Below are 7,456 nucleotides of genomic sequence, written 5' to 3' on the forward strand. Positions count from 1 at the left end.
TTAATATATATATATATATATATATATAGTATATATGTATATATATATATTTTCATAGGATATGTTACTTCTATTCAACTGCAATATCACTACTTTGTTGTAAGACGTATGCAACGGAATTTCGTTTTGTATGCACCATGTGCAGACAAGATGACAATAAAGTTTGTCTAAGTCTAAGTCATGTCAGGTCAGCTGTCTGGAGAGAGAGAGAAGTCAGGACCTGCGGGCGGAGCACCACCGTGCCACCGCCGCCATGACGGAACTCAAAAGCAAACTCCATGAGGAGAAGCAGAAAGAGTTAGCCATTACCAGGGAGACATTACTGCGGCAGCATGAAATGGAGCTGATGAGAGTGATCAAAATCAAAGATGGAGAGATCCAGCGACTGAATGCCTTGGTCCTCAGCCTGAGGGACGGCTCCATGGACAAGGTGATCCGCTCTATCCGTGTCTGACTATCCGCACGCCACGTCGGGCTTCGATGCGGCCGCTACCGTATTGTGTAGCTTGTCCCCAGTAAGCGTCGCGGCGCTCCGTTGCGGTCTCAACGGCCCGGTGTGGCGCAATGTCTGCTCAGGTGAGGAGGGGGGGCGCTTTGCTGGCGGAGGTGGACGAGACGCGGCGGTGTCGGGAGACCGAGCGGTGTCGCCTCCACCAGGAGCGCGGAAGAAGCCCTGGCAGCGGCCCAGCAGGCCTGGCAGTCCCGAGCGGCCGAGCTCCGATCGGCTCATCACCAGCATCGGGAGGAGCTGAGCCGAACCAAGAGAGACTGCGAGAGGGAGATCCGCCGACTGGTAGGACTGATCAGATGCGCGGTGCGTGGCTATGTTCCCAATTTCGTTGTATACCTGCAGTGCAATGACACCTAAGGCATTATATTCTATTCTATTTCACAAGAAGAAAATGTCCGGTTGCTCGCTTCGCTTTTGTCACAGCAAAGGTGTTCTAGTCGATTCAAGAAAAAAATTGGCCGGTTGCTCTCTTTGTTTTTGTCACAATTCTGGCAAATGAGTTTGCCCGCCTGCCTGAGCGCTCCCCGTTTGTACATCCAGACGGATGAGATCAAGCTGAAAGACAGAGCGGTTAGTGTTTTGGATGAAGCCCTGGGGCCGGCCACGTCCACCGCCTTCAGCTGCAGACTCAGGCTGCCGAGCAGCAGATCGCTGCCCTGAGGGATTCCCAAAGGGCGGGCCTAAACTACCCTGGAAGTGGGGTCAACGCCGCTACTAGCAATCCTCTTCATTGCGTAAGCCACCTCATCACACACTTGCAGTACGCATGACTTAGTTCGTTGCTGGAGGAAGGTAGCACAAAAACAGTTTTGAACTTTGAACGAGTGCTTGTGTGTGTGTGTTGCGGGGCGTTTTCAGTCTCAGGAGGATCGGGACACGCGACGGTTTCATCTGAAAATCGCTGAGCTCAGCGCAGTCATCAGGAAACTGGAGGATCGAAACGCCCTGCTTTCTGAAGAGCGCAATGAACTGGTAATTTATTGACGGCACGCTTGAAGGTTTGCGCTACGTTTGATGCGCGCCATCCAGCGAGGCACCCATTGCGCTTGCTTATTAGTTGAGCGGCGCGGCGAGTCGGTTGCCTGGTAGATGTCTTTTATTGGGAGCCAAAGCCACGATTCCGTTCAAACCGATGCAAAAGGAATGGATACGTTCTGGCCCGCGTGTTGTGCGTCTTTCACATCCCGCACTTCATGCTTGCAGCTAAAGCGACTGAGAGAAACAGAAAGCCAGTTTCTGCCACTCCTGTACAAAAACAAACGCCTGAGCAGGAAGAATGAAGAACTCTCGCTGGTGCTGTGTCGCCTTGAAAACAAAGTGCGCTTTGTCACCCAGGAGAACGAGGAGATGGCAAGCTTGGTAAGTCGACGCGGACAACGGCGGCGTGCCAACAGAGTCCACTGCATTTGTGTTCCACAGAGAAGGCCTAGTTCGCTCAATGACCTGGACCGCGGTTGCGGCCAGCAGGACGGTGAAATGGAGTTCCTTCAAGTTGTGGAGCAGCGGCACATCATCGACGACTTGTCCAAGGTCTTCAGGCAGGCGACTCGGTGCACGTACGGCAGCGCCGCGCTCGCTCGCTGTCGCCAGGAAACCTTTTCCGTCCAAAGCTTGGCCGGCGGCCGCCATCCAAAAAATTGGCCCCTTAAATTCCGACCTTTCAAGCAGGAGCATTGTGCGCACGCGTTTGAACACGCTTTAGACTTGTTTTGCCGTTTTCAGCAGCTCAAAGCTCCCGTTTTGTCAGCGCCTTTGCCACTCGCTGTGCGCTGAAAACGACGGACTTGCCCGGCTGCTCAGCCCGTCAACCATGAGCCGCGAGCGCGACGTCATTGTCCGTAGGCAGCTAGTGGCAAAATGCACCCTGTTAGAGTTGCGCTCGCTCCAACTTATTTTGCAAGAACCACACGGGAGACAAGTAAGTTCTTTTGGACACCTGCAGGTGGAGAGTCCATCCGTTGTACGAATGAAGTCTGACTCTCGGCTCCTGCACGAGCATTTTAATTAAGAGAAACAGGGTGGGTGTAAGAGTGGATTGAATAGAGGAAGCCCTTGACCTCTAGTCAAAACATAGCAAGGGGTGTTTTACGACTTTGTGTAGGAAGGGATAAGCGATAGGGATAAATAAGGGATAAATAATATTATTTATTACAGGTCGCAGTCAAAGTCAAAGCAACACAATGATACGATAAAGATAATCTGGAAAACCCTGACACACCCTGTAGTTGTCACTTTTGGAAAAGACGAGCGTCCCTCCAATCATCGCCGGTGACGTGTTTTTCAGGCTCTGGAGACAGGAGCTCATGTCAGAAATGTCATTGTGAGTCGCGTTTGTTTCTGCGCCGGAGCCGTTCGTTCCCTTTGCATCCAAAGAATCTCAAAGGCGGATTATTTGTGTCGACAGGAGAGAGATTTGCTGCTACGATACCGACGTCGAGAATCTCTGAGGAGGAACAAAGCGTGAGGTCCTGCAAGGTGAGTCTGTTTGTTTGCGGCTGCTTGGTGTTGCGCAAGATGAAATGGCCTTTTTCTCGCTATCGTTCCTCTCGTCGATTCATCGTGAGGTGTCGCTTCAGTTTGTTCAGAGAGATGTTTGCTTCCGCGCCCGCAGGTCATCGAAACATTTTACGGCTACGACGAAGACGTGTTGGTGGACTCGGACGGATCGTCCTTGTCTTTTCACACCGACAGAACCCCCGACACGGAACCCGAAGAGGTAGCCCGCCATTTCTGCCAGCGTATTGGCACCAAACATTCCTCTTCAGCCTGGAATCGGACTCGTCTTTGCGTCGCGGGTGCTTTGTCGCCGGTCTGACTGATTCTGGTACTAGTGCTGTGTTGCATTGGTGTGTGCATGAAGAGGCGGAGCTTCGCTACCGCCAGCCGACGCAAGAATATCAAGCGCTGCAACGAGCCTACGCTCTGCTAGCCCAGACCAGCGAAAGGGGACTACGACGCCGAGAAGGAGATCAAGGTGGCGCCCCTTCCCGCAACCCCCGGCCGGGTCGCAGCCTCCCCGTTCTCACCCAGCCTCGGGTGTTCTCTGGTCTGAAAGGAGGAGGAGGAGCCTCCCTCCTCCTCCTTTCAGACCAGAGAAAAGCTGATGGTAGAAATGGGTCACTATCAAAGCAGAGTAGCAGATCTGGAGTCAGCGCTGAAGCAACAAGGACAGGTAAGCTCATCAATGAGCACACCTTTTTCTCAGACAAAATAGCTACATTCTTCAGTCACTCATCCGTCTGGCATTACTGGACCAACCCCCCCCCCCCCCCCCCCCCCCCCGAACGTGGCTGGGAAAATGCGGAGAAAAGCAAATGTCATTTTCCAGTCAACCAAAGAATTTGTGGATGAAAATGACACAACATTCCAAAGCTGTCCACGCGTTTGTCTCTTCTAGAATGTCAAGTGGGTGGAGGAGAAGCAGCTGCTGCGTCAGAGCAATCAGCAGTTGGCCGAAAAGGTGACGGAAAGAAAGGCGCTGGGCGGAGTCGCTTGGCGTCACACCTGTCGGGAAGCCCCGCAGATGAGGTCTGACTGTCTTTTCAGGTCAGGCGGATGGAGGCGGAAGAAGCGCGTCTGAAAGAGCACATCCAGGATATCCGAGACCAAAACGAACTGCTTGAGTTCCGCATCCTGGAGCTGGAGGTGGGAAGACTCGCACAAGCGTGTTGAGGCCAGAGATGTGACGGACGGACGGACGGACGGACGGACGGACGGATGCATGCCTCTGCCTTTCAGGAGAGGGAGTGGCGCTCCCCCGTCTTGAAGTTTCTGCAAGTCCGTTTCCCAGACGGCCTCAGCCCTTTGCAGATCTACTGCGAGGCCGAGGGCGTGAGCGTACGTAAGGCGTCCCTCGCAACCCTAACCTTAACCCGAGGTCCCAGAACACCTTACATTGCTCCTTGCGCCTTTCCCCCGGACATCGTCATCAGTGATCTGATGAAGAAGCTGGACATCCTGGGCTATAACGCCGTAAGTGTATGTCGAACTCCTTATGTTCGCACTCCACGAGACTCGGCGGCTCAAATGTGACTTTTGGAAGGCTTTGCGCTGAAAGAAGCTTGTTGACGCTGTGCCTTTGGGCTCTTGCAGAATCTCACCAACGAGGAGCAGGTGGTCGTGATTCACGCCAGGACCCTTCTCACCCTAGCCGAGAAGGTAACGCGCACGTCCACGCACGCTCTCGCATTCTGCTTATGTGACAGCAGCCTTTCCTCAGTGGTTAGAATACATCAAAGTGACCAAGTCAGCACTTCAACAGAAGATGTTGGACATTGAAAGTGAGAAGGTAGACAGACACGCGACATCAGCCAAGGGGAACTCCGGCAATGTGCCCCAACAATTCTGACCTTGAGCTGTGCTAGGATATGTTCTGCAAGCAGAAGGGCTACCTGGATGAAGAGTTGGACTTCAGGAAGTGTTCCATGGACCAGGCTCATAAGGTAAGCCGCCCTCAAATCTCCCGCCGGACCACTGATGGACGAGGATTGCGGCCCAGAGGATCCTGGAGCTGGAGGCCATGTTGTACGAGGCGCTACCGCAGCGGGACTGCCCCGCCACGGACGGCGAAAAAGCCAGCCACGCTGGCGTGAATGACGTGCTGACGGCGGATCAGAGAGAAGAGCTTAGGAGCGCCGTGGACCAATGGAAGCGAGCCCTGATGTGCGAGTTGAGGGAGCGCGACGCTTGCATCCTCCAAGAGAGAATGGATCTGCTGCACAGCGCGCAACAGGTAAGGGCCCAAAGCCAGCCCGGCACTTACTTGCACGCTTACTGGCTTTTGAATGCCACTTTCCATTTGTCCGTCCTAGAGGAACAAAGAGCTGAAAGAATTCATCGAAGCTCAGAAGAGACAAATCAAACAATTGGAGGAGAAGTTTCTGTTTCTCTTTCTATTCTTCTCCTTGGCCTTCATTCTGTGGCCCTAACACCAGCTGGTGAGTGAGCTCCAGCGGCACCGCACTCGACACCTCCGATACACTGCCAGCCGGTCTCAGACGTTGGCAGACGCTCCGATGCCAACGTATACCCCCCGCCACGGTGACAGAGGCACCGCGTCACACCGGCGCTCATCCAATCAGAAGGCAGGAAAAGCAAATTCACATGCAGGGCACTTTTGAACCAGAAGAGAGCGCCACAAAAAACGGTTGTTGCCCCATATTGTTGTTGGCTTCCGTCAGTCTCGAGAGACTATGGATTATGTGCCTTGGTGGTCATTGGTTGCTGGACCTGCAGTTCCTTCTGTGACTAAAGAGTCCAATTCTGGAGCCGCATGCCCTGTTGCAGATGTCACAGCTAAAGGCAGTAGAGTTTCGGGGTAGTTGAGCATCTCTTCTGTGTCTGTGTTGCCCCAAACGCGCACTAAAAAGGGTCAGAATAACAAGAGTCCCACTGGCCAGCCGGGGCCACCCGTCCAGCTGTTTCTTCAGGGGGGAAAAAAATTGGAGTCACCGGTGAGTACATTTTGCATTTAGCTCTGCTTTTCTGCTTCTGTCTTCAAGTGTGTGGCATCCTGCGATCAAAGAGTCAGCCAACCCCAAAGCGGTTGACCTCAACGTCCCACCACCATGCCTACCAGAGCAGGTGACGTGATGCTTTGGACATCCTTCCGTCTCAGATGCCCAAAAGTACTCTTTGCCACATCTGCGGCAATACGGTGTCTTTTCAAAGGTGCAAATAAATCCAGCGTGGGCGGAACACGCACGTCTTCGGTTTTTCCCGCTTTGTTTGTGTGACAGCTGTTGTGAAAATTTTATACAAATAAAGTTGTATAGTACAGGTTTGGCCAAGCCGCAACTCCCGAACCGCATGCGTCTCTTTTATGTTCATATCAACATTTGTGTGTGTGTGTGTGTGTGTGGGGGGGGGGGGGGTTGTGCGTGTTGGCTTCACTTGAGTTCAATTTGGTATTTTGGTCAAAAGCGCATGTGGTGAAATTCCACAAAGTAGGATGGGCAAACACATTTCTTTAAACTATGAGTGTCAATTGGGCTCTCGAAATGGCAGGGAAAAGATGCACAGCAAAACGAAAATACGTAGATGAACACAGGACGTTTTAATCAGAGTGGGAAAGTTTCTATTTTTTGTTGAACGTGATGGCAAACCATTCTGCCTGATATGTCAGACCTCAGCGCATTTCAAAGATTCAAATCTTCAGCGCCATGCACTTCAGCTCACTCCATGCTAACATTGATCAGGCGTCGAACCCGCATCATCATGCTTAAGAGGTGGCCATGCTAACCAGTGCGCCATTATGTCAACGCATAATAACTAAGTCTACTGGTCAAAACAGCGGTTACTATATGACGTCGCTACGTCGTGGTCACGTGACGCAGACAAGACGTCAATGGACGTGGGCAGAGTTAACTTGTTTAAAAGGGAGTAGGCAGAAGAAATATTTAATTTATTTAAATCTATTTTGAGTGCACACCATTATGCCAATGCATAACAACTGTAAATCTACTAAACAAAACAGCGGTTGCTATATGACATCTGCCACGTCGTGGTCACGTGACATACGTGACGTCGATGGGCGTAACTTTCGCCGGAATTCAAATCCGCGGGGAGAGTTAACTTGTTTAAAAGAGAGTGGGCAGAAGAATTATTTAATTTATTTAAATCTATTTGGTGTGTGCGCCATTATGTCAATGCATAACAACTGTAAGTCTACTAAACAAAACAGCGGTTGCTATTTGACGTCTGCCACGTCGTGGTCACGTGACGCGGACGTGACGTCGACGCCTACTTTACATCCCACCGATCACAGGACTCCTCGGCTGCATAACCGTGCCCCCTTCCCAACCAATCGGATTTGCTATACGCGAAAACGACGCCAATGGAAAGAGCTTCCGCCCAAATTTAAATCCGTGGGCGTGGCTCGCAGCAGGAAGTAGGAAAATGGCGGCGATGTTGACAAAGACACAGCGGATGGTAACATACGACTAA

The 7,456-nt window shown here is 52.0% G+C and overlaps 1 pseudogene; it reads left to right on the forward strand.

The window, feature by feature from the left end:
* Positions 1 to 586: 586 nt before the first annotated feature.
* On the forward strand, positions 587 to 6,237 carry LOC148378010 (janus kinase and microtubule-interacting protein 3-like; annotated as a pseudogene).
* The last annotated feature ends 1,219 nt before the right edge of the window (positions 6,238 to 7,456 follow it).

The sequence above is a fragment of the Syngnathus floridae genome, unplaced genomic scaffold (genome assembly GCF_059516105.1).
Source record: "Syngnathus floridae isolate MCC-2025c unplaced genomic scaffold, RoL_Sflo_1.0 HiC_scaffold_69, whole genome shotgun sequence".
Taxonomy (NCBI): Eukaryota; Metazoa; Chordata; class Actinopteri; order Syngnathiformes; family Syngnathidae; genus Syngnathus; species Syngnathus floridae.